Below are 26,568 nucleotides of genomic sequence, written 5' to 3'. Positions count from 1 at the left end.
ACTACTATAGTAGTTATGATTCCTGAAAATTTGGTTGCGATCAGATACAATTTGTCGAAGTTATTAAAGAAATACTTTTGTATGGGCAAAAACGCCTACTTTCTAGGGGTCTTAGTTGCCTTGGCTGACAATCTGATATATTGTGCCGTCTATGGTATATTTTGAATGTGGTACTATATCGAGATACCAAATATACCATTTGGTATATTTTTAGTATTTTTTCAGTATATTTAGTATTTTTTGAGAAAAATACCGCAAAATATATTTCTTTTATTCAAAATGGCTAGCGGGTATCTCACAGTCGAGTACACTCGACTGTAGCTTTCTTACTTGTTTATTAATAATTCAGTATTCAAAAATAGTTGCAGCTAATATAAGTTGGATTTGGATTTGACTGTGACAAACCCGTTTTCTACATATTCAATAACAGCAAAACTTTGCGGTATATCGTAAAAATACTAAAATATATCGAAAGCTTTATCTGGTTTATTGATATTCTATTACATCCAAAATATACCATAGTGTGAAATATATTTATGGAATAATTTGTACTCTATATTATATTTCCAATGTAGTGGTATATCGATACAAATCAAAATATTCCTGGAATAATTTGTACTGTTGTATGGTATATTTGGAATGTAGGAGTATATCGATATACAAGATATAAACAGATTGACTGACAATCTTACAGCTGGAACCGTTTTTTGCGGTATAAAATATTTTCCACTTAAAATAACTTAATTGTTTAGCCTTCTGCCCATTACATAAGTTTCTTTCTCTGTGTGGCGAGTATAAGGACTTGCTGTTCAATAAGTTTCCAATTTCATTTGAATTTAATTGATATTAATAAGTTACTTCCATTGTAAACTCACAGTACAAAGGCGTTTGGAAATTGAAGCAACCAATCGAATTTGATTAAAACTGTTCGCAGACACCTTTGCCAAGCGCAACAGGAAAAATAAATAAGCAAAAACGATTTTAAACTTTATTTAAATGGCGTTTCATTATGCCAAAAATGGAATGCGAATGCGAAAGGAAACTCTGGTTCGTTATGGAAGAACGCAAATTCAATAAGACAATCAATGAATTTTCATTTTATGCGCATGTTTGCGCAATTTCTTCCTCTCGTTATTATTGCTTTGTTGTTGTTGTAGTTACGCCAATTGTCACTGGGTGCTTTTCATTGGAATTTTCTTCGCTTCGTGTACGCACAATGTGTGGAGGGCGTGTTGTGAGTGAGGAAGGCGAGAGAGAAAACCTTGACAGCACTCCGCCCGACCCACATTACAATTGGACTGCGCTGTGCTTATTTGAATATATTCGAAGTGTGTGTGTGTGTGTGTGTGTGTGTGTGTGTGTGTGTGTGTGTGTGAGGCGAGCAACATGTGTGTGCTGTGCCCTATTGACGACGCAATAACGTCATCAACTGTCATCGGGCGTCGAGCGGCGGCGTTTCACACTTTGCACTAGTTGGAAAAATTACAATTGTTATTTCAAGTGTTTACATTGAAATTGATCACACACACACACGCGCGTATACACACACACATACAGTCGGACATGTGGCATGTCTGACGCCTGTCATTGCGGTGAGAACTCAGCTGCAGGAGTCCTGTGTGTGTGTCCTGTGGGTGTCCTGCGTTGACCAAAGCCACTAGCTACCGTGTGACTGTGTGAGTGTGGGAAATTGCCTGCAACAAAGACAGCTTCCTCATTGTCGCATTATCCTTTTCCATGGAAAACTCTGCGGCATTCATTTGATGGCCGCGTTTTCTTTTTATATATAATTTCACCACTTACACTTACTCGCACTCTCTCACACACACACACACATCAGCAATTTATGATCCTTGGTGTGTGCATGCGACGTGTGTTTTTCCCACTAATTTAGTAACTACACCCCGGGGGGTTCATTCTACTTCTGCTGCTGTTGCTGCTGACGACCATCAGAACGAAGCTGTTGCCGGACAGGCCACAGACCCAACACAACAGAACACTCATTTATATGGCCGTAGTTTGACATGTCCTTGCTGAGTGTGTGTGTGTCCGCGCACGCCTTTGGTTTTCACTTTTGTTGATTTAATTTGTAATTCGAGTAACAACTTCGAGTGGACACTGCGCGCTCATCTACTTGCCATTGTCCTGGGACGCGCCTTCGTCTTCGCCTTCGCTTGTCTTTCAAATATTACGCAAATTAGTTGGAATGTTATTGGAGCTCCCTCTCTCCGTGTTTGTGTGTGTGTGTGTGTGCGATAGGTTTGCGGTATCCTTTCATGTGCGTGGGCTGCTGCAGCCGCGATGTCTGTGCGCTAAGGAAAATTTCTCAAGACGACAGCAATCCAGGACAACGACGACAGGCTGTCTGCAGAATAGGTTACGTTCTGATGTTATTATGTATCTGTATTGATGTGTGCGCTACAATGTCTCAATAATCGGGCATTGATACGCAAAGTCAGGGATTCGATGCGCTTGACTCGCTTCGCATATCAGACAGATGACATTGCTTTGATTTATGGTAATACATGCATTTGATTTATAAATAGCAGCTATAATATGGCTTAAACGCATTCTATATTTAATTCTTTCTTCAAGGGATTTTTAAAGTATATCATACTAAGTAATGTGGAGTATTTGTTTGTTCTTAAGCAACTAAGTAAAAATATTTCATAACGTTTACACAGATTGTGGATTCGCTAAATATCAAATTGGAATAGTTTCCAGCAATTAAGTAATAATAGAAGATTCAACTAATAATAATAATAATAATAATAATAATAAATTTTTGTCGAAAACACTAAAATGTACCAAAAGCTATATTTGGTATATCCATATACTGCTACATATGTATATGAATATGTACTATAATACAATATTAGTAACCGAAGCTATTAAGACCCTGCTTCTCAACTTTGCGAAAAACTATTCGAATTTAATAATAACATATGTATAATAAATTTCTCATATTACAACAAATATTTAATATTCCAATTCTTGCTTCACTTTTTGTTGAAGTACTTATTTTTAAATATTATGAATCATACTATACAAAAGAAAAATAAAAGATATACTTTAAAAATTACTGAAGTAACTCGAAGACTAAGTGTCCTTGCATTTCCATTTTTGGGCCTGTTCTTTGCTGCCATGACCCACAAAAAAATGTATAAGTACATACTCGTATGGATATTTTATTTCCAATTTCAATACATGCCCATTTTTTGGCGTTTCTGTAGGGACTATAATAACATGCTTGTTGTTGTTGATTTGTGCGTTGTCCAAAAAAGGGCACATTTGACATTTGCTCAGCGGTTCAGAACATGAAACAGTTCCTCCTTTCTTTTTTTTTTGTTACTTGCAAGGTCGCAAATGGCCCACACATAAAATGACAGAATGCTCATTTCTCGGCCTGTCATTGTTGGCTGCTATTTTATTGTAGTAGTTGTTCGTATTCCTTCTAGAGTTGGTGTGTGTGAGTGTGTGTGTGTATGTGTGTGTGTGTCTTGGTGGCCGCATGTCCTGGCGAGTGCGCCTAAGGACGCGTTTTGCTAGCGGCAGTTCCAGTTAATTAGCCGCAACTCAATTTGCATAAGCAAATGCGGGGCGTTTGCATTTGGGTGAAAGTAAATGAACTGTAAGCGACGGCATCGCCCACGTCACACGCCCACAAAGAGAATGTGCTTGTCTGTCTGTCCGTCCGTCCGTCCGTCTGGCTGTCAGTCTCCGGCTGTGTGAGTGCGAATGAGTGTGGCTCTGTGTGTGACAGAATGCTTTGCGAGCAAATTTGTTAATGAACAAGTCAAAAGAAACAATGTTCAATGCGATGCGAGTATTCACGACTCTGAGATACTCTTTGCATCCAGAATAGAGATTTAGCTGTGTTTTTGTGAGCACTTCTTCTCTTAGATGCTGCTGTTAGTGAATAGTGGAATACCAAAAATAAACGGACAGCGTGTAAAAATGAGACACACACACTAGCATAGATTGCACGTACAAATCAATAAACAATGACATCATCATCAGAATGGCAGCATCCGCCTGACAGATTTTAAAGCATACTCTCGGGCGCCCGGTCACTTGCATATATAATTAAGGCAACAACGACAACGTCGACGACGACGACTGCGAAGCAGAGACAAAATATTTACATTAGCGTAAGCACAGGGCAAAATAGAGACAGCGAGAGAGAGAGAGAGTGAGGGAGAGAGGGAAGAGTTGTCACACAGCCATTGAGCAGGCCAATTGTATGAGAGTAGATGAGTGTGCTAGTGTGTGTGTGTTGGTGTGCCATTCAGCCAGTTTGACGACAGCAGAGGCAGCAGCCAAAGCTGGCTACCAATTTATACATTCTTTTCTTTCTTTATTTTTTTTTTTCGGTCAGCGCTTGCGTCACAGAAGCAAAAGCGTCTAGGAAACGAGTGATATATATCAAAGTGGCAGATGCGCTCGTTATGTGTGCGAGTATGTGTGTGTGAGTGTGCTGCTTAGTTTTGCTTTTAATGTGCGAGACTGGGATTTCATGTAGTTGATGTTGTTGTTAAAGGATTGCGAGAGTTGATAAACAAATGTCTAATGCATATAAATGAGATTGTGCTTATGATGAACTCAATTAAGTCTCTTCTAGAGAGAAAGAGAGAGAGTCGAGATGCGAATAATAAGGCACAAGAGACCAATAAACAATCGAATAAATGCGATATAGTGTGTATAACTAGACTCCTAGATATACTACTCGCCAAAGACTCTTAGTCATCCGAATTTTGTGCGCAAATAAATGTGGCTGAGTAATTGAGTAAGCACAACGCTCTCGCTCTCTCTCACTTTCTCTCTTAGTTTCTATCTCTTTCTTGAGCGCGCGATATACATGTGTGAGTTTTTTAGTCAATGAAGCGTCAAGGACTTTTGCTTTGATATATTTGCTGGAGATCCACACAAGTAACGAGGCTACCACCACCTCAAAGATGATGCAATGCGAGGTAAACTCACACACTCACACACTCGCACACACACACACACATGCACAAAGAAAGTAAGCATAGCATACTTTTAGGCCACAGACGTGCCACAGTATGTGTGTGTAGTTGACTCAACGTCGTGCTTAATGAGTTGTGAGCTGACGCGGAATTTATGAATGAACTGCGCCTGCTGACAGAGATGGCAAGCGTAAGCGAGTGAAATAGCAACAGCAGTGAAAGAGTAAGAGAAATAGCAAGAGGAAGAGAAAGAGAAAGAGGGCTGCTACTTGACTGAGTTCAAGTCACTTCATCATGGACCACACTCATCACCCAACATTCAACTCCCACTTCGCTCGTCTTCATCTTTTGCTCTATCCCTCTTTCGCTGTCGCTGGGTGGCATTGTTTTAGCTCAAAGTGCGCGTAAAATTAGCTAAGTAGCATGAATTTTGCATATATTTTTGTGCTGAGCAAATATTACACAAGCAACACAGCAACGGCAACAATACGCACTGGAAATACACACATAAATAATGGGTTATTTATTGGCTGAGTGTTTGCGCTGCTATGCTCGGGGAGGAGCAGGAGTAGGTCTCTCCCATGGTAATTGGCATGCAAAGTAAGCTTTAAACCGTCTGACTTATGGCTTGATAAATGACTTGTCCCAGCATACTTTTGGGTCACTTCTCTACTTCTCTAGTGCACACACTAATTGAGCTCGAAAACATTTGGGACTGGATTAAAGTGACTTCCGATCGAGGTACATTTTTAGCTCAGCTTGCCCCAAAACGTGTGTTTCAAAAGTTACTAAATTCCAAATTGAAATTCAACTCGTGCTCTTTAAATGTAAATAAATAATTCTGTCAGAATACGTTTCCCACAATTCGATGTTAAATGTAAACAAGTGTGTGCTAAAATAAATTAAATTATTTATGGTTGAAAGACATTGCTGGGTTTCCAATGCGAATTTCACAATTAAAGATGAATTTTAAAGTCAAATTGAATTATGCTTTTGATGTCATTAAATATCAAATGCGATTGGTTTCAATTGAATGACAGTTTGTCGGAAAGTCACAAATATAAATTGATGAAAAATCAAAAAAGAAAAGTCTTAAAGTTCTTCAATGAGTTTTGCTAACAGAAAAAATAAAGATTTGTGCTTTTCAACTGTCGCCAACTGAGCATGAAGCTGCTGCAAAAGTTTCAAATTTTATTTGTCAAAATTTGTTTTCATTTGTTTGCAGCATAAATTGATTGCATTTGATTTCGAAGCTAACCGGATCGATAGTGAAATTTCATTAAAAAAAAAAATATAGAAAGATACAGTCGCCATTTTGAATAAAAGCAAAACAGTGCGGTTATTTCTTAAATATACCAATTTAATGTAAAGCAAAAATACTTAAATATTCCATGTGCTATGTTTTCAGTATATTGATATATAACTACATTCAAAATATACCATAGAGTGTGAAATATACCGAATTATAAGTCGAAGCAAAAGGATTTCTTAAGTACCTTTTACAATTTGTATCGCATACAATTATATCGATTATAATTCAAAAACTAAGCATTGCATGAAATGAATCACAATTTAGAGGGAAACCCATTCCGAAATTAGTTTCATGATTTTTGGCGCCCATTACAAGTAATTGGGCAATGGCGTGACATAAGCCTCATAGCTCAATTTAATTAAAGATATTTATTTGCATATTTGTTTCGGTGATTTAATTGAGTTGCACACACACAACTCGGCTCGCCTTGTTCACCTATTTAATATGACGTCCACACACACACAGACACATAGATACACGTCCATATACACGTGTCGCGACGCAAGCACAACAACAGTGAGAGCAAACAGCAAATAAACAAACACCAATAATAACAATAACAAAGGGAAAATTTCTGCGTAGGCGCCCACGCGCCATTTCGAATTGAATGAACGAGACAAAGAACAGTCAATAAGAGTATAAAAAACAAATTTATGCTCACTATTATTTTATTATTTACGCTTTTAATAATCAAGTCAGTGTCAGAATTGTTCTTCTAACTCCGCCGTATGTGTTTAGTGAATTTCAATAACACATGCTCATAAATCAAATAATGAAGAAATCTGAATGAAAGGTTTGATTTAGAGGTACCCTACAAAGTATTATAAAATTCAGCTCAAAGTTGAAACAATTTATCTGAGATATACTTGAAACGATTGATTATTAAAATATATCTTGAATCTAAGATAAATAAAATGCAGTAATTTTATTACTTAAATATGCAATAAAAATGATTACACATGGTTAAGCCTTTAAAATGCATATTGAATACATAAAATCCATGAAAATCATTTTCATTTGAATGGAAAAAAAAATCCGCTCTATTAAAAATGTCTGATGGGCACACTCAGCAGTTGAGCTTGTCCTTGAACCTGCTGCTGCTGGGCATAAATATAAAAAAGCAAAAAAAAATCGAAACGAAAGTATGAGTATCAACGAGGAATATTTATTGGTTAGCCCCCAAAAACAGTTTTGTGGATAGAAATCTAGGCGCTGACAGGGCTCAAGTACGCACACACAGCACAGCAATGGCATATGGTTTCTAGTTCAGCTTTTATTTCAGATTGGAGTTTTTTTCCCTTTTTTTTCTTGGGATGGCGTTGTGCGTCATGTGCTATGAAAATCAAACGCAATAAAAATCATAGACATAGTTAAATGCGATATACTCGGAATAGTTTTTTTTCTTTCGTTTTTTCTGAGTGCCTAGGTTCGTTCCTAATGCGAACTCAATGCCAACGGATGCGAATGAAGCGGAAGTCAAAACTGGAGCAGGCAAACGAAGCATGATGATGTGAGAGTGTGTATTTTTAGCTGGCACTGTGGCTGAGTGCAGAGCCATGCTAATGCAAATTATAGCCTATTTAAGCTGACACAACACACACTGCCTGCTTGCTGCATAGAAACTGACGGAATAAGAAGCGAAACGAAGCGAAAAGAGAAGAGAAGCAAAAAAACTAAAGCCTACTTTAAAGCGCACACACTTCAGCTTGTCGCAGAGAAACTAAAATGCAAAGTGCATTGAAGTGCCCGTCTCGCAGAGTTGCAAAAGTGAATGGGTCGGCTTAGGTTTGAGATTGGGATGAGCTGGGTTGGGTTGACTACTTAAAGGCTTCCGCCATGGCGCTTGTACTCGCTTTCGCAGCAGCAGCGGCGCATAATGAGGCTAACATGCGCCTAGCTGCATGCATAATTCAGCAGACAACTGAAATTGTAGCATAGCACATTCTATGTCGGTTGTGCTTTTCTTACGCCAACACGCTCTGCTGACCTTTTACTTTGCCATCTCTAAATATAATCGAGCAAAAGAAAAACTCCCGTTTTTTGTGTAGCATCATTCTCTCGCAATAAGCAAATGGTTTCGGCCAGCATTCATACTCACTCACTTATATTTTAATTTAAAAGCAATTTACATATTTGCAATGCGGAAGCAAAAACTTTCCCATCTCATCCTCTTTCAGTTCAACTGGCTGCCCATTTATCAAGTGGCTGCAAAATTATTTCCCCCTCTATGAATTTCCATGTACAAATATGCGTTAGCCTGTTGGCAATTGGACAGCTTTCGATCAATCATTTGGTTTTTTCCCTGCTATCATTTTACCTAAGCATATTTCGCTGGCCTTTCGATAAAATTTACTACATTTGGATGCAGCACAAAGCAAATAAATTCTCTTCAATTATCAAGTCAATTAGGAAGCCAAAGAGAGGCATTTACTATTTCTAAAGGCTGTCCAAATCGTGTTGTGATGCATAACACGATACTTGTGGAGAGAAGTACACTCAGCTGCATACGTCTAATGCCGTGGTTAACCACTTCAAGTTGAGAGACATAGACCAAATAGAGGAAAATGCTGAAAATGTTTTCTTCGCCGACTTTGCCAACACTTGTTGCCAGAGGCAGAAACAGCAACAACAACAGCAACAAGCCGCAGCCCTTGAGCAGACAGCAAACAGAGTGAGAGAGAGAGAGAAAGAGCCACACCTAACCAGTCAAGCAAACCAAGCAGCTAAGCTAAGCGTCGAGGTGCCTAAATAAACACACACAATACAAATACTCACAGACATACAATGAGCGACACATAACCACAAATAAGGAAGAGAGATAGGGAGGGGAAGAGAGTAGGTGGTAGTTTGTAGCAGCTGCTTTGGCGCTCTTATCTGGCTAATGCAGTAACAATGCCGAAATAAAGTGAAAATGAGAAAATGGCAAAATTACGCATACGCCAGAGTGGTTCCAATCAGGCTAAGCTACCAACGAAGCGCACAAATTAAATTGACCTTTTCAGCAATTGCCGCTCTCCAGCTGCACTCGAAATTGAGCTCTGCTGCAATACGAAAATCGTGTGACTTTTTCATACCATGTAAGCGTGTTATTTTTGTTAACCAATTCAGTTCAGAGGGTATCTCGAAGTCAAGCATTGCCTAGGCATTGCGATGTTCGCTTGTCTTTCTGCTATACAACTTTTGTTGGACTTGACTAACGAGCCGATTGTATGGCAACATGTACTGACCATGCCACCGAAACGTTTCGACTCAAATAAATCCGATTCGAGGCGAAAACCAAAACCACACAAAAAAAAAAAAAGAAAAACTGTAACCACATTGTCTGCCTCGCCAATGTGGTTTTGGCTTAATGTTGGCATATAAATGTCAAGGTACGAGTATGTCAATGGTTGATTTTGTTGTTGTTGCCGTTGCCGTTGTCCCTTTCTTTCCTTTCCTTCCCTTTCCTTATTCGTTGTCGCTTCTGTCATTGTGCGTTTTACTTTAGTTGAAACTGACAGCTGGTTTTGCAATTAAATAAGATTTATATCGATGCAGCTGCCGCGCTATTTCGCCAGGGCTTAATTCCACATACATATATTATAGATTTACCTTGTGCTTTTCATTAATATGCCAGCAACTGTCCACAAATGACCTTACCTGTCAATGCGTAAACTCAGTCTATTTTTATCATTGCCTAAATAAGCTATTTTCTAAGCCAATCGAATAATCAAACTGCTGACTTTCCTTTTTCTTTTCAATGAAGAACCTTTTGGCATCTCCTTGGGATATGTTTATTCGTGTTGATTTGATATTTCAATTCAATCAGGTTGGGAATTAAATTTCTTCAAAATATACATACGTATTTCATTTTAATTGTAGCTGAATGTTTTGCATAGCTCATAATAATGTTATTTAATTCATTAAAAGTAGGTAGTGCTTAGATTTTTTTTATAGAGGATGTGCTGACAGACCAGTAAATAAGCTTATCACTTGGTTGGAATGTGAGAAGTTTGGGTGACCATCCAGAATCTGATACTATATTTTGCATTTGCTAATAGGATTTCATAAAAATTAAATTTGTTCTAGTCAAATTCCCCAATTGTGTATATAGTAGGGAGGAGTAGTAAGTTGTAAATGGCAAGTTATCGCTAGCTTTTGTCATTTGAATTCGTGTGTAAATATAAATGTTTGATTATATGATTGTCTTTACTAATATTTCATATAAGTTATCCCGTTAGTTTGTAATATTTGCACATCTTGCTTCTCGTTATCGTCACGATCGATAGTCGTGCCTTCCTTAATCGATAGGCCTCCCGCTACTATAATCGATAGAACACTCGCTCGGCGTTGCCCGATCCGTTCCCACATATATTTCGAAATAGCGCCTAAAGCTATGCAACAGTTTCCATACAAGTATAATAAACCGAAAGATGGGCAAACAACACACGTGAAGCAATTGCGAATAAATGGTATAGAATTGACAGTTCGGTCTTTAACCTGGTGAAAGTATTTGCAGTCTGGAACGGGGCTTAGTATTGTGGGTACACAGACTTTCTGACACTACTGTCCAGGCCTGACAGCACGCGTAATGAGGTCACTGAAATGGGTGTGCGACCCAGACAAGAAGACGAGCTGCTTACATAGCCGTAATTCAATTTGCGCAACATTTGCCAAATAATTGATGGCCTGGCAAAATTGTCAATTCGCCTTACTCGACTCTTCGGTCATAACTTTGTCTGGTTTCACAATTGCATTGCCCGAAAATCTAGTGTTTTTATTTTTATTCGGCTTTATGCATTTTGTGCGCAGTTCTTGTTTGCAATTGTTTTCTAATCAAAAAAAGGAAAAAATAACTGACCAAAGCAAACACAAGGGCCAAACACTTGAGCCACTGCGTAAGCCATAAACAAACAGCTACAGCAAAAGGCATGGAAATGAGTATGGAAATGACAACAATGCAAAGCTTGCCGCCAGTTTCAGAATAACAAAAGGCCCCGCACATTTGTCCGTGAATGAATTCCTTCTCTTTCCTTTTCTCTCTTTACCCCCCTCTCTCCCCATTTCTCATTGACCAGGTCTGTGAATGAATGAAACAATGCGTGGCCGTAAATCGCAGCCCAGAACGTCCAGCGATGAGCGAGTGTGTCACGAGTCACGAATATCGAGTAGTCACTCTTTTGGTCACTGTAAATTTTTGTATTTCAAATTTTTTGTTTTTTTTAAATTTGATTGAAATTATTTAGTAACGAATCGTTACTAACGATCATGAATAAGAATTGTGAGTAGTAATCACATACATATTATTACACTTCGTGCGGGTATTTTCTCTATTGCTAAGTTGGGCACCCTCAACCAACGATGCAAATTAAAAGCTGCGAGCGTCAGTCTTATTGTTGTGCTGAAGATAAATACATCGCGTTCAAGCCTGTTAAATATTGTATTACATTTTACAAATATCCAAAGATTGGAAGCTGGGTTTTAATTTGGAAAATTAATACTTTTATTAACTTAACATTTTTTAACCATATTTTTCTAAAAATTATTGGCGAGTTAACTTTGGCCTTAAAAAATAAGCTTTGCTTTAGCGTGTCTCTTCATTTAAAGACACTTCACATATGTATAAATAATAATAATAATATTAAGTTTGTTGAAATCTAAATGTGAGTAAGAGATAGAAATCTGAAATCTGGATCTCAGATAAAATAATATTCAAAGTATGTAATAAACATGCACTCGACACAAATTCAATGTGCTACGATTTTAAATAGTCCAATAGAATGTGAGGGACTTATTAGATCAAAATCTCGACTGTAGCTTTGTTACTTGTTAATGTTTGAAATCACTTGACTGCTCAACTCTAATCTAGCCAAGCTGGTCAGTAGCTTGTTTTTCCATTTGTTACGCTTGAATATCTCTCGAGGAATATGTCAAGGCAGTTAGCATCGCTTTGGTTGCTAAGGTCAGAGTTCGAATTGAGATTTGCAGCAGAACTAAATTGGCTGAATGCAAAAGCAAAGCAGAAACAAGATATTGCTTAATTTTGTGTCTCCATTTCTTGTTTTTTTTTTTTCATTGTGCCTTTGGCATTGACAACGCTTAAACGTTGCCACACTTTGGGGTCTATGTCGCCCTATTCAACGTTTAGTCGTCTGCAACGTTGCAATCAGAAAACTGTTCGCCGTGAATGCACTCACATTGCTTTTGGTAACGAGATGGAGATGGCGATGGGAATTTAGATGGAAAAGGGGAGTCCGCTGCACATTTTGCCCTCTTGTTTTGCTTTGCTATTAATATTGCCAAAGGTGCACACTCTTTTGGTACTTAAGTGCCTGCCGTCTGTGAGCTGTCAACGGGGGTTGCCTTTTCTGCCTGTTCCTCGTCAGACAGACAGCCCAGACTCCGGCCAGACTCCAGCCCGTCGACTGCATTGTGTCATTTGACAGTCGCAGTCTCGGTCTCAGCCACAGTCTCAGTCTCCCTCGTTGCAGTTGCAACCGCTGTTGCACTTGCCATAGCATAGCTCCCCTTTGCTTGTGCTTTGAGCTACCTGCGCGGCCTTTTGTCTGATGCTCCCCCAAAAGTGCTTGTGTGCTTCGTCATCTTCTTTGGGGTGGATCAGAGGGGAGGGGAGGTGAGGGACAAAGAGAGGGGAAACAAGCCCTTGGCTTTGAATATCACGCGGAAATTAAGTAACTAAGTAGCCAAACGGAAAAGCTGTAGTCCAATCAAAACTTTTCATTATGCAGAGCGTGAAAGCCGTAGCATATTTCACAATAAAAATGCGCCATAACATAAATACCATATAATCAGAATAAGTAAACGCAAAAGCGAGTCGAGCTGTAGATGTAGCCATAGAAAGGTAGGCAGGCTGTGTCAGGTGGAGCAGCTACGTGGTATGGTCATGGCATAAAAAAAGCAAAAGTTTTATTGTCAAGCGCATAAAGTTGCCTTAAAAGTTTAAGCCAAGTAACAGTTGGTCCTGTATATATAGCGTGTAGCCTGTAGCCTGTAGCCTCGTCCTGTGTAGCTCGGCTATTTTTAGCCAGCTGCCTGGTGCTCGGCCTGGCCTGGGTAAAAGTTTACGCTCGGCCCCAGGTAAATTACAGTGCAACATTTTTAATGAAACTTTTTCGTTGTCAGCAACGTTGTCCATGTCCCAAATACATACTATACGCATTTGTATCTGTATCTGTATGTGTAAGTAGAAGGCGTTAGACGTTGTGTTAATGAAAAGTCAGCGAACATTGAGATCTACGTGCCTGTCGAGTGAACGAGCGACCAGCCAAAAATAATATTAATAATGTGCCAGCCAAGCCCAACTCAAACCCAATCCGAGGTGGACGTGGCATTTGGAGACAGCTGGATACCGAGCAGGTTGAGCTGGAACGTGATGGGCATGAAGTGGCTGCCATTGCCTGAGGCGACAGAGCTCAAAGTGAACAATTATTAGTAGCCTTTTTTTCTTCTTTTTTTTTTTGCAATTTGATTGTGTTTCTTTTGCGCAATTCGCACTTTTATCTTGGGGGTCTCTTTTATTCTTATTTATTGCCATACAAAATCTGAACGTTCCGCTCACATTTCCATTTCCTATCTCATTTCCTGCGTATACTTTATCACTTCCTTTTGCGCCTTTCTCTTTTCTTTCTTTTCTGTTGTTAAATTAATCCATTCTGGGCTTTTCTTTTGTGACTTTCAGCAGGTACAAAGTGAAATTTGTTTTGCCTTTTCCTTCCCACCTTTTACTTAATTCGAATAGTTTTCTTGTTTTTCATTTCTATTATTCTCTAACCACAATTCTTTAGCGATTCTGGAGGAATCTATTTATGTTGTTGTTTTGCTGCCACGTGGCGCATTGGAAAACAAAACAAAACGTCAAAAGTTATAAATAATTTTCATATGTAAAAGTGATATGTTCAAAACATGTTGACAGCACTACGCAGTCCAAGTCCAGCAAAGAGAGAGACAGAGAAAGGGAGAGACGCAGAGGTCTCGTCCTGTGGCTGCATCCATGTTCCAGTTTCTCGTAATGCGCAAAAACTTCAAAGTAAACAAACAAACACATCACCAAGATACACTCCCTGCCCCCATCCCCCTCTCTACCGCATCCAGGTCCAGATTCTGCTTCAGCTCCTGAGTTCTGGCACCAGGACACAGGACACAGAATTTATGTTGATTTGCACATGTTTATGTCCAGTTAGCAGCACCTGTAGGGGTGGTTGCTTGTTTTGCTGTATGTTTTTGGCAAGATAAGCACAAAGAACGGAGAACGGAGAACGGAAAACAGAAAACACAAAAAAAAGAAAGAAAAAAAAAGGAAAAAAGCAAGCAGCATTTTTGCCAGCAAAACAATTGCGAAAAGTAGTTTTCTCGCCGACACGTAGCCGCTGAATGTTTACCACGGGAAATTCAACTAATGTGCGTTTAACTCACCCACATCCACACATGCAGATTGTTCGATTAAAAATGCAGCAGACGGAGTCTAAAAATAATATATATATATGTTAACTTACTGATGTATAAAAATATTTGCAACGCGAAGGGTTTTATTTTCAGCCAAATTGCTACTAATTTAAATTATTGAACGGCATTGATTGAGCTCGTAGTAGATTGAGTTTAGGATATAGTTGGGTAACTGAGTGGCTCTCATTTTCATTGATTGATGGCTCACAAAAGCCATAACCACAGTCACAACCACAACCACAACCACAACTGACGTAAATGACCACGAAGCGGACGACCCAAGACGATGATGGCGACGATGGCGCGCCACGATAATCATCATTAAATCAACGACGGGACCTAAAATTATAGCCATTAAAGTTATAAATAAAACGCCAAACGTCCGCCGCAGCCGCAGTCACAGGCATAGTTGCCACCAAAGCAAAGTGCTACTCGTAATACCGCAATCCACATCGACTCGAATTGAGTCGGGCCTCCATTTGTGGGCGTGACTGAACTTGTCGTCTCTCAGCGACTTCTGTAATTATTTTCATTTTGAAAATAGCACACGGCGAGTGCCTGAAAAGTCGCATGCGCAAATTGAATTAACAGTTGCTTCAGCTAAAATCATATCCTTGCAAAGTAAGGGCTCAGGCCTAGGCTAGAGTCAATGCTAGACTACCTGATACCCTAACCCAATGCTGCTTCTTTTTTTGGAAGATCTCGAAGCAAAGTGCAAAGCAGTCACACAACTGCAAAGCTTATTCTATTCCAAATAATCAATACAATTTTTGTAATCTTACACAACTATAAATCTAAACAAGTAAGAAAGCTACAGTCGAGTGTACTCGACTGTGAGATACCCGCTACCCATTTTGAATAAAATAAATACATTTTGCGATATTTTTCTCAAAATATACCGATTATACTGCAAAAATACTAAAAAACATACCAAATGGTATATTTGGTATATCGATATAGTACCGCATTCAAAATATACCATAGACGGCACAATATACCAGATTGTTAGCCAAAGCAACTAAGACGCCTAATAGGTAGGCGTTTTTGCCCATACAAAAGTATTTCTTTAATAACTTCAACAATTTTTATCTGATCGCAACCAAATTTCCAGGAATCATAACTACTATAGTAGTTATTGTATATACCAAAATTAGCTTTAAAATTACGCTTGTTATTTGATTTTTTTGATTTGCAGGGGCGGAAGTGGGCGTGGCAAAAATTTGAAATAAACTTGATCTGCGTGCAAACATAACAAATGCTGTCGAAAAAAAAAATTATAGCTCTATCTCTTATAGTCTCTGAGATCTAGGTGTTCATACGGGCAGACGGACAGACACACAGACGGACAGACGGACGTGGCTAGACCGTCTCGGCTGTTGACGCTGATCAAGAATATATATATATACTTTATGGGGTCGGAGATGCCTCCTTCTACCTGTTACATACATTTCCTGCCGGCTCAAAGTTATAATACCCTTCTACCCTATGGGTAGCGGGTATAAAAATTATATTCCTTTCTCCTGCTTTCAAAATATTCGAAATTTACTATGATGTTGTGATACTATTATCTTTTGTACTGATTCTTTACTTCACTTCATTATTTGTTTTCGCCGGCTAATATAAAAAGTTCACATCAATAATAACTTATAATGATCCTTTCTCCTGCTTTGAAAATATAAACATATCAGTTACTAAATGTAATTCATTTGTTTTTAAATTTACAGCGATGTAGTGATAGTATTGTTTTTTTGTACGAATTCTTTGCTTCGAGCTATTAAATGAGCTAAAACGTCTAACAATCTCTTGGATATTAGAGTACAAAATAAAATAGATAAATAGATAAACGAGCGACTAGAGCAACTGTATAAGAGCTTCTTTTTTTTAACAAAAACTTGTGTTCAATTGCTTTGATTGCAGGCATGTACTTGATAATTTTGTTAATTTACATGAGCCTGTGACGCAGTGTCCTGGCCAATATTTGCCTAGGCGTCGCGTATTTTTGCACTTGATTGCGTTTTGTGCGCTTGATGTAGCACATACAGTTCATTCCTGTTGACCCCCTCAAGTGCTTGGTCGCAAAGCAATGCTCATAGGGTTTACTGACGTCAGAGCGGGCACGGCAGCCAACGACGACTTTGAGAACGGCCTTGAGGCGTGGGAGAGCGAGAGAGAGAGAGAGAGAAAGATAGAGACGGCAGAAGTCAGACAGCCACAGCTGCAGGCAGGACAAACGGCTTAGATATTCGAATCCAAATTGAACTTCCAATAGGCTGGGCCAATTGGTAATTGCTTGAGTGTGAAATTAATATCAATTTGTGGGCAACCCCCGAAAAACATCAGTCCCATTTTAACACACGACTGCACTCGAAACGAGCTCAGCAATTAGCAAATTGGATGAGCTATCTAAGATTTATACACTCGGCTAAGTGATGGGCGATGAAATCAAGTATACGCTCATATAAAGCATTGAAGACTTTTTTTTATATATGCAATTTATTAAAATATGTTAATATTTTAACTTTTACAAGAATGTCTTAACATTTCAAGGAGAATCAGAAAATTAAAAAATATTGAATTGAATTTTTATATTAAAATATATATGTTTTCATTTTCATTTTCATTTTTTTTTTTTTTTTTTTTTATATACTTTTTCTTTATTGAAAATATATATTTCCATTCACATTTAATATTTTCTTATATTTTGGCGAACTTTACTGTTCTAGAAAACGTACAATTTATTCATGTCGAGTTGTCAAACCCTGTAGCAATCATGCAATTAAGTAGATCAACGGCAGTGGACATAAATCCCCCTATCAAACTGTTGGCGTCTTTGTTTTTCGCTCCACTTTCGTTACAGTCGTTGATTGTGCATTTCACTGCTTTATTGCGCTTTGCCAGTCTGCAACTAAGACGATTAACTTATCCGCAGTGATTAGACGACATACTACAGGCAGCTTAAGCGATGAATTTAAAAGGAAGGAGAAAGAAAGAAAGAATGAATGGATAGTATTGCATTGCTTGACAATGATTTTTATTCATTGATGAATGTTATGTTCCTGGCTTTTGTTCAGCAGTCGATTAAGTAGGTCAATGACAAATTTCGAAACTCAATTGAAAAGAAGAGAAAACCAATTTAGGAACTACTTGTTGGGTATTTTTTCTTCTTTTTTTTTGAGCGACTGACTATGAAAAGTCGAAACACGAAGTAATCAGAATGAGCTCATTATGCCGGACCCCAAAAAGTAGGCAACACTTTCTGCCAACTTGATTGTCAGCATTTTTTTCTTTTGTTTTTGTCGTTGTCGTTGGAGCAAACATCAATTAGTTTGGCTCAGTTTAATTAGAAACGGGCTAAATATAATTGAAAAAGCTCAACATGCTGTCACTTAGGTTGGCAGCCGTAATTTTAGTCTCCTTGTTGTTGGTAAAACCTCAACAGGTGCTGCTGCTGCTGTTGCTGGTGGCTGAAATTGAAAAACGCCCCAAAAAAGTAAAGAAAGAGGAAAAGGAACGCGCGTGGCAATGTGGCAAGTAAGTGTTACTACCAGTGGCACACCCACACACACACACACATATAGCATACGTAAATACCAACTCACTGAGGGGCAAAGCATCGACCCGCCACTAAGCACACACGTCAAGCGGAAATGACGACGACGACGCTGGCGTTGCCTTCATTTTCATTGTTTAACGGAGGTTAAAACACGCTGCCACCAACCGCAGACTTTATGTGCCTTTGCCGCTGTTAGCCAAAGCGAAACGCAAATGAATGCCACATGACGCAGACAGAAAAATTTGAGCTTGGCTAAGCTTGAAAAACAGCGAAAACGAAAAAAAATAAAAGAGAAAAAAAAAAACGCATCATACCAAAAATGTGCTTGCGCTTTGTTTTTTTCACAGTTCCGTCGCGCATTTTGCCGTGACTTAATTGCTGTTGCTGTGTGAGTGTGACTGTGAATGTATTCGTATGTATGTATGTGTATGTGTAAATCCGCGCTTTTGACGCTTTTCGACTTTTGTGTGCTGTGCCTTTTTAACACCCTGCACACAAAAGTGTGTTAAATGGGTATGCTAATCAATGTCCAGGTTAAATGAGCCATGACTGTAACAAGAATTTGGCTTGACCTAATTAAGTCTGCAGTGACTCGGAAGATGAAGTATACAAAGTAATAGATAAGCCAAGAAAGCAAATACGCGATTAATTCGTGCGACGATTTATATCGATCGGAAAAATTATATCGATTATTATTGTTTAGTTTTTACACGCTTAAAAAAAAGAAACTCCATGTGGGGTATATTGTAAAATTGACAAAAAACTTTAATTTTAAAATTAATTTCAAATTTCACAAAATAATTAATCAATAAAACTAATAAAATTTTGCTTAGAATATCTAAAAGTTTGGCAAACTCTGATAATTTTTTCCCATGGAGCTTTATTTAAAAATTTGTCGTGTTGCTTTGTCGAATTTTAATCTGCACATAGCACGCAAGAACTCAACCCTCAACCTCCACCACCTCCACCGCTTACTTCCGCTGATCCCAACAAAACTGCTCTTCCTTCGCTTGCCCTAATGTATGTGAGAATTCCGGCAACAGTCAAGCAACAGCCTTTCCCAAATGTGTTTTTATATGTATGCATGTGTGTGTGTGTGTGTGTGTGTGTGTGTGTGAGTATTGTCGCTGCTTAAACGCGATTTACATGCAAATGCGACGCCGCCTTTGGCTGCCTTTTTTCGGTTTTTCGCCGCACACAAAAATAAGCTCAGTGCTTTATTTTTACACACCGCCAATTATAAACAATGCGCATTTGTGTGAGTATTTCTGTAAGTGTGTGTGTGTGTGAGTATGTGCTCTTGCGTGCTGTGTGTGTATTGTGTGCATGTTGGCTTGACACTATTTTTAGCTATTGTTGAAATTAAAATAAATGCAACAATGGCAAGTTAATTTCATTCTGCGACGTTAACCGACATTTTTTTTCTAACATTTTTTAATGGAACTCCTGTCGTTGTCGCCTTTGTTTTTTTTGTTTAATTTTTTTTCCTCCATTTTGTATGCACATAAAATGCAATTTAAATGCAAACCAGACTTTGACAAGTTTTTCCCCTGACTGGTTCACATTTTTGTGTTTTTTTTTCGGATATGCGATAAATGAATTCAGAAACTGGATACAGAAAAAGTTGACAGGTTTATTTATTCACTCCAATGAAGTGCAATTTATTTATAGTTTGTGGATGTTAATTGAGATAAACGCATGTAAAGTGCACAAAAAAGAGGTGGAAGTTTGCAAGCAGTTTAATCAGCTTAATTGGAAATTTCAACTAAAGTCGAAAATGTCACGTTCTTGAACAACTCACTCAGCTGATGTAATATCAAATCAATTATGCAGGTTTTATAGCTGCAAAACTACTTAATGTTTAGCACTTTTCCATTCGATTGTCACACTAAACATTGAGTTAATGAATTGCCCTTGCTTCCAAGAACAGTTAAAAGCTCGCATTTCAATTATACCACTTTCTATGCGATGCGATGCGATGCGAAGAGGTCGAGAGAACACAAAGGGGAATAATAATTAAGCGCATAAAATGTATCACAAGTTTTATTGCGGTTCGAATTTCAGACGATAAAAATGAAAATAAGTAGAAATAAAGACGTCCGACCAATGCCAAGGAACTGCCAGCAAGCTGAATAAAAGAGCATGACATTTGTGGCCATTGCAAAAGGGAAGAAGAAGAAGAAGAACGATTTTCTCCCAGTAGAGTAAAACAAATCTCTGGCTCCACAAATTGTGACTGACGTTGAAAAAACTAGAGAATACCCAGATGACAGCACTTTGCGCATGTACTAGGACCTTTGTTTCACTGCTTTACGGCTTCTTTGTAGCAGTGTATCAGTGTTTCAGGCTCAACGTTTCTCAGGTTGAGGTTGAGGTTCAGGTTCGGGTCAAACAAATGTTTGCGACAGCTTCGCATACACAATGTGCAACCTCATCCAGTGGTACCAACTGTTGTACATGGGTCAAGCGCTTGATAAAAACACTTAGTAGACCCTCTTTGTCTCTATCCTACTTCCCCACTCTCTTCTATCACATTCGCACAGTCTCTCTTCTTTCGCGCAGTGGCGACTACGTGAGCCTCTTGTTGCCTTCGAAAACAAAGCGCAAATGAGAACGTCGCCATTGCCATCACCATCGTAGTCACCGTCGCTGCGTGCGCTGCCTGCGCAAAAAGGTAAACACATAAAAATTTGTTGCTGCGGCCGCACAATGGCAAAGATGAAGAAACGAAGTACTCGTCAGTGTACAGTGGTTCAAGTCTTCTAGAATGTTGTATGCAGGAATTTTATTTAAATTTGCAATTTGTCTTGACATTGATCTTTTAAATTAAATGTATATTATATATATATATATATATATATATATATATATATATTTTAAAAATAATTGAAGGTTATTCTTAAAGCTTTGGATTAGCACTATTTTTACAGCTAAGATTGATTTTAGAAACTTTTTCTGTTTTACGATAAAATACATAAATTCGTTAATTTTTTGGTTTTGCGTACGAATTTGTTCATTTTTGCAATTATCAGAACAGAAAACAAAACAGAAAGAAAATTCCAAACCCATTCTTAGCTCTAATTAAAGTACTAATCTAGAGCTATAAGAGTAACCTTTTCTTATTTTTAATATTGTTTCAGGTTATGTTTTTTTTTGTTCTCTGAAAAGGTGTTCGCACGAGACATACGTCAGAGAATTACCCATATATCGAATTATTTGATATATTATTTCAATTTAATTATGTTAGAGTCAATTTCGTTTTTCTCGATAATGGTCAAGAACTCTAAATATCGATATCATTTAATTTATATTATTGAAATTTTTCTTTCATTCGATGCCTAATACTCATAATCATGTGCCTTCCAAAATAATCGTCACACTTTGTCGAAAGTTTTGTTCAAAACTTATATTGCATGGAAAATAGGAATCTTTTCACGAATACTTTGCTTGTGAATGAATTCAAATCCAGCCCGTAAATCTACTTGCTTAAATATTAAAATAAGAAATTGGATTTTTTAATCATGTGTTTTGCTTAAACCACAGTACTAAGGGCTCAAGGGGTCAGGTGGACGAGGTCACAACAAACAGACACTAAAAGTCACAACAAATGCTAAGTAAGAAGTGGGAGCAAGATGGAAAACTGCAGGGTGTTAAGAGCGCAGCATAATACGCACAGAGACAGAAAGGGAGAGCAGATAAAGAGCGAAAAGGAAGGAGAGAGACAGAGAATCTGTTTTTCTCGGGTTTTGTTGTCATTTGCAGTGTGCGGCCTAAAAGTATGCTACATTAAAATTTTAGTGTGTCAATTGTGTGTATGTGTGCGTGCATGTGTGGGTGTGTGGTTATGGCAGTCACGTAACAGGTAAAAATGGTTTACATTCATATACGTGTGTGTGCGCCTTGTAATTGGCGTTTAAGGCTTTGACGTCAAACCTAAATAATAATCGTTCGCACTTTTGTTTGCCATCCCCTATTCCTTATTCCTTCCAGTCCTGTATCCGCTGTCTACTTCTGCTGCCGCTGTTGCTGGCAGCTTTTGTTTTGCGCTTTACATTTATATATTTTTTGTTGCCTACCCAATACATATGTCAAGGCAGAGGCTCAAACTATTCAGTATACTCGTATGATAAGGTGTTCTAATAGCTTTGACGCTGCGTTCGTTGCCTTTGACCTTTAAATGAGCAATTAAAGTAATTAGAATTACAATTTGCAATTGACATGAAAAAACAGCAGCAGGCAAACAGCGTATGACAGACATTGCTGTGGCAAGACCATAAACGTTTTCCCTCAGCACATCATTAATTTATATAAAAAAAATAACGAAAAACGACTAAAACAACACAACAACAACAATTACAGTAAAATAAAACAACAACAAGAAGAAGAGGAGGCAACTTGAAGCTTGGCAGCACAACACAACGCCCCAAGGTCTGTGGCATGAAGCTCATTTGAAATGTATCTAAAATGTGGCAACATTTTATATTAATTACAATAGAATGAACTGAGCTCAGCTCAAAAGCATGTTAAAGTGAATTTTGCGCTAAAAATGGAAATGTGAAATTCTCTGATTAAAAAGCATAATTTTTGGAATATAATTAAAGCGCACATTTCTTATGCAAACACAGAATCAGATGATCACATAAAATGCGATTACTTATGGTGCCTTTAATTATTTTTTTTGGGGTCAGTCGTCGATTTTTGTGACCATTGAAACTTTTAATGGGTTTCACTTTTTGGCTGGGACTTTAAGCGCTTTTAACGCTTTTTAATTGCCAATTAAGAAGTTTAGCTGGCTCAAAAGAGACTTGCTGAAATTATACATGCGAGTGCATATAAAATGCGATGCTGCCTGGCATATCGATTGATTTGTTGGCAACGTGGATGACAAGGACAATGGGTGAAAGCAAATGTTGAGAACTCAAAACCAAACTAGCACGCCTTAACAAATTCATTTAATTTGGCCTAACAAAAAAGAAAGGAAGAGCGATGAGCGAAGAGCGTAGTAGCAAAATAAACAGCGTAGAAACAAAATGAAACAAAAATATGAGTTTTTATTACACTCGCTGAAGAAAAAGAAAACACCGAAAACGTAAGGAGCATTTTCGCATGCTTTATATGCTTGCTAAAAATAGAATATGCCTGCCAAGGGGCACACCCAAAAAGCAGCTGAAGTAGCCCAACTTGCAGATGGAGATGAGAGCTCATTGCTGAGAACTGCGAACAGATAGAGAGAGCTGGAGAGAGAGAAAGAGAGAGAGCGCTAAGCGACGTGATGTGGGCTGCGAGTTTTAGGTTGTTGGAAGTGGAAAGTGGGAGACGGGAAGTGGGAAGCGGGGTCTGGCACAAGACAAGATTACAAATGTGTAAGCAGCAATTCCCAAAAGTTTCACAGTGGCTCCTTCATTTGTGTTTGTGTCTGTCTGTGAGCCTGCGTGTCTGTCTGTGTGTGTCTGTCTCTTTCTCTGTGTGTATGTGTGTGCGTGAATGTCTGAGAACAGACGAGGCATATCAAACTGTTGATGGTTTGTTGCTTCTTTATTTGCCTCGTTTTGTTTGTTGCTATATTTGGCCATTTTGTCCTTGCTGTTGCTGTTTGTGTTGCCGTTGCCGTTGACATTGTTATGCTTTGTCTTATGGCTGTTGTCAGACGCGACTTACATATACATATATACAGATGTATATAACACATTTAATATATATATATATGTGAACATATATGAAAAGTGTGTCTGTATATGCTATTGTCAAGCCCTGGCCGCGCCTTAAAAGCTGTGTGTTTGTGTGTCTGCTACCAAGCTAATTAAAATATATAAGCATTGGCATTTCCTTGACTAAATTGTGAACTGTTGAAAGGTATTGCCACACTTCTGTCCTGATTAGTTAAATTGGCGAGTTGCAAATGGCCTACTTGGGTGGTTTTCTGTGTTTGGCCAATCTTAATTTCATCTGCCAGTTGTTATTTTTGATTTTGAAATCAAGGTTAGTCGAGCACAATGACAACAGCTTAATTGAAATGAAATAATCTATATGTTGTATGTAAAACCAACTAGTGAAGGATAAATTCCAATTACATTCATTTTTTAGTACCCGCTCATCAGCATTAAATATAGCTCATGATCATAAAAGAATAAGAACTTACTTGGCCGCCCATAAAAGAAAAATACCAAACGAGTTGGGCCATAAACTATGAATGACTAAATCCTCCAACTGCCACGCAAATTATGTTTTGCAACTCAACTTGCCAAAAAATTTTTCTCGTTGAAAGGCAAAGAATATGTATGTACGTCGCTTTTGCCGGAGAATGCTTTTAAAATGTATGTTACAAAATGCAAAATGATCTCGTGGCATGTTTCTGCATGAGAAGCACATCAAGTGGACACCCTCAATTTGCATATTAAGTCATATTTTGTGGGTGGATGGCAGCACCCTTTTGGTAACTACTTATACACAAGGGACATGTTTTTGCTACTTTTCTGCTGCTGCCACATTTTGGTGCAGCCAGAGCGTGCTTCTAATGTGGTCGATGAAATGGTCTATTGATGTTGGGGTCCAAATTTTGCATATATAGTGGACGGCACGCTTTGCTGGAAGAGTGCTCAGCTTATTGGAATTTCACAACAAATAATTCGCTATTCTCGGCTTTATATGGTCAATGAATAACGAATACTCTAAAAAAAACTGGTTGTTCATTATAAAAGAATATAGAAGTTCACACTTTAATTACTTATTTATTTGGCATACAAAATAATTTTAATTAAATTATTATTTGGAATAAAGTAATATATATATTTTTATGAGGAATAATTTTAAATTTCAAATTTGTTAATAAAATAGAACATATCATTTCTTTTTGACTATAAAATTTTGTTGTTGTTTGAACTACTAGATATGTATATGAGTATGCCAACTAAAAGGTTTCTCATGTTATGCGTGGCCTCTTCCGTTGGAGCTGTTTATGCTGTTGGTATGCGACTTTGTTTTTCGTTTATGACATCAAAAATTGTGCACATTAAGCTAAATGGTTGTGCTCCACAGGAGGTCAGGATGTGACTTAAGATGTGCTCCACAATTAGCTTGCAGGCACTGTAGCTGAAAGCAAAAACCAAGAAAAATCTAAGCTTATTCAATTACAATAAATGCAAAGTAGGCGTAAGACACACACATCAAAACACACGTGCACAAACAGAAATTGGCTGCGAGGCCTCGCCGACACACACACGCATACATGTACGTCACCTAGCGGCTAATTTGTATCCATTTTCATTCATACGTAGCCCATGTATGTAGGTGCAAAAATACAAGCTGAAAAGAGCAAAATACCAGAGATAAAATACTGTTTTTGATATCTAGTACGCATATATCATGTTTATAATGGAAGCGAAGGTTTGAAGGTTTTAATTATTTATTTATTTTTTTCATTTTTATATTTTAAAGCTAATTAGAAATCGACTACCAATTTGACAACTTGTGTCAAGCTTATTATATATTTACAAGACTTATTCCAGCGACTGAATTACTTTTAGTGGAAGTAACTAAATATAACGAACATGAACGTAGAGAATTTAATAGCACACATTTCCTATTAAATGTATAAATTTGCCAGCATGTGTGTATGAGTGGGAACAACAGTTAATGGTAAACAAAAATGAATGTACGCTGAGATAATTGATGCAAAAATCAGCCGCACATTTGAGATCACAAACGGTGTGCAAAAAATGCAAAAATGCCAGGTAGTCTTAAAATAATATGCACACCAATTTTCATACAATGCTTTTGAGCGTGAAATTTAATCAAAACCTCATTAGAGAACCGCCCAAATGGTGCCCCTTAACTTCACCGCCCCTTAAAATTATGACAGCTTACAATCTGGGCCAGAGAAAGGACTCGTTGACGAAACAGACCTGTATCCCAAATTTGTCGACAAGTAAAACATGGAGCTAGACCCGAAAAGAAAAATGTAAAATAAAAGAAAAGAAAAATAAATTGAATTCAATTTTTGACACAGGCACACTAGACACAAAGCACACTGAATATGTCACTGCAAAATTGGTTTTGTTTGGGGCTCACAAAAGTGAAATTTGCCAGTCGTAAAGCGGTGGAATCTTAAGATTAGGAGCAGAAAGCCTCTGACTGAATAAAGATGTGTAGGGTTCGAAGGCGAAGGCGGCTTTGTAGTGGGCAATGGGGTTAGGGGGTAATGGCGAAATGAGAGCCCATCAATTTTGCAGTTGTCATTTATAAATTTGTTCATGCTTTTGTTTTATGCATTCGGCCATTTTGCTATTTACGGTTGA

General features: G+C 38.1%; 1 protein-coding gene and 1 long non-coding RNA gene across 4 annotated transcripts in view; one reads left to right on the top strand and one right to left on the bottom strand.

The window, feature by feature from the left end:
- LOC117569287 (LIM and SH3 domain protein Lasp) overlaps window positions 1-26,568 on the top strand; it is a 47,162-nt gene that overhangs the window by 6,532 nt on the left and 14,062 nt on the right. The window lies entirely within an intron of this gene.
- On the bottom strand, window positions 25,047-26,307 carry LOC117569288 (uncharacterized). Of its 3 annotated transcripts, none has more exons than XR_007955086.1 (3): window positions 26,138-26,307; window positions 25,437-25,576; window positions 25,047-25,357 (listed from the first exon to the last, which is right to left on the bottom strand). It is a non-coding gene; the product is annotated as an uncharacterized LOC117569288 (long non-coding RNA). The 3 variants fall into 3 exon arrangements; XR_004572248.2 differs by having other exon boundaries at window positions 25,047-25,363; window positions 26,176-26,306; XR_004572247.2 differs by having other exon boundaries at window positions 25,047-25,363; window positions 26,138-26,303.

This window comes from Drosophila albomicans, chromosome 3, assembly GCF_009650485.2.
Source record: "Drosophila albomicans strain 15112-1751.03 chromosome 3, ASM965048v2, whole genome shotgun sequence".
Lineage (NCBI taxonomy): Eukaryota > Metazoa > Arthropoda > Insecta > Diptera > Drosophilidae > Drosophila > Drosophila albomicans.
Note: the sequence above shows the minus strand (reverse complement) of the source record. Positions and strands in the feature narration are given on the sequence as shown.